Below are 2,001 nucleotides of genomic sequence, written 5' to 3'. Positions count from 1 at the left end.
TGTCTAGGAAAGTGCAAAAATACTTAGAGCACTTGTATAAATAAAAATATAATGAGAAGAAACTTTTAAGTACTATTTATTTCTACTGTTCATGGAGAATGGATTTTACCTCTACTGGTATTTTTCCCAAACACAGAAATGATTTCATGGTCTTTTGCTCAGTGGACAGAAATCTTTTACTACCCATAGTTACACTCACCTGGGATTTGTCTATAGTTCCCTAGAGAGGGCCTTCCTTTGTAAGTCTGAGATCAAAGTTCAGCTCTAATGTGGCTTGACTGACAAGAACTTCTTAGTTCAGCTGCTCTAAACAAGGTGCCTTTCTCAGGTCACATGGCTGCTAATGCTCAGAATCCCAGGCAAGGATATGGATGAGGAAGAAGATAGAGCAGAATAGTGATATTGGGAATTCTCCTGTTGCTGATGCATGTTTGTCTACAAGTAGGATGTGCACCCTCTTACTTCAGAATGAGCATGTGATGTTCAGACTTGTGAGACTGAAGATGATCAAAACAAAGCAAGGGCCTGTGCTCTGGGAAGGCTCACTGATAATGAGGAAGGTGTGAGGCTCATGTCAGTATGCAAACTGTTGGAGTCAGAATGTAGTTGAATTCTGAAAACTCCACCATGCCTCGCATCCTTTAGATTAACTCTTGGAATTAGATTTTTTGGAACAAGAATTAAGATCATATATATGAAATTTGACTCACCTTGAAATAAAGAACAAACACAAATGACTAAAATGACTTAAAATATTTTCAAAAAACCCTTAAATTATTGTTTTAATTCCAGGGTCAACTGGGAATATTGTGATCATCTAGATTCCACTCTCCCTATCTGTCTCCCTTTAAGAACCATGCCCCATCTCCTGCAGGTCAAGTCAGAGTTTCCTACACATTAATGGAAACACGTATTTGCATTAGAGTCTTAGGAGCCAGACCAGTCTCTAAAGCTATTATCCTATATGATTACAACAAGGACCATGGATTCCCAAACAGGTTCAGTGTCCAAGGGTCGAAGAAACATGGCAATGAAAACCAGAAGAGTAGAATCTAAGGAAGTTAGAATTAATACTGTGCACAAAGCATAGAATATTCTCTCAAAGTGTTATAGTTCATAACACAAACATTGCAAACTTGATGCTGGTCCTGACTGTTTTGTTCTAATATTTTCTTCCTGTAGTCTTGCCTCATTCTTCTATCTTAAAATGTCAAACTGTACTCTATATTATTTTATGTTGAAACAATGTAATTTGAATTTCCTGTTATAAGGATTTAAGTTTATGAGAATGCCTTAGTCAGGAATTATAATTTTGAGAATGTCTGAGTCTTAAATTACATTTTTGAATAGTGTTGTAATTGTTAAGGAATAAGATAAGGGCTGGAGATACAGCTAGGGAGCTAAGCACACTTCCTGTTTTACCAGAAGACCTAAGGTTGGTCCCCAGTACCCATAATGGCAGGCTTTACTTTGACTCTAGATCCTGGGTATCTGTTGCCCTCTCTGTCTTCTATAGATATCTGTAAATATGTTCTATTTTTCTTTGAAGTATTTGACACAATGGTGAAGGTTTCTGCCTTCAACTGGTGGAAAGAATGTAGGAAAACTTGCTCTTTGCTTGATTTTGTTGTTGTTGCTGTTTTAATACTAGAGTTTATCTCCACTCTTCCCAGTTCCCTTCCCCCTCACAATCCTCCCTGTCCATCCTACCCCCCTTCTTCCCTAGATTCACTCCTCCTCCATTTCTCCTGAGAAAAGCGCAGGCCTCCCATGGATATCCACTGAACACAGCATAACATGACACAAGAAGACTAGCCACAAACCCTCATATCAAGGCTGGGTTAGGCAACACAGTAGGAGCGAAAGAGCCCCAAGAACAACAAAAGTGTCAGAGACATCACTGTTAGGAGTCCCACACAAAAAAAGAAAGAGAGAGAGAAAACAAACAAACAAACAAACAAACAAACAAAACGACTAACAACCATAACGTATATACAGAGG

Source organism: Onychomys torridus, chromosome 3 (genome assembly GCF_903995425.1).
Source record: "Onychomys torridus chromosome 3, mOncTor1.1, whole genome shotgun sequence".
Taxonomy (NCBI): Eukaryota; Metazoa; Chordata; class Mammalia; order Rodentia; family Cricetidae; genus Onychomys; species Onychomys torridus.
This window is presented reverse-complemented; position numbering follows the sequence as displayed.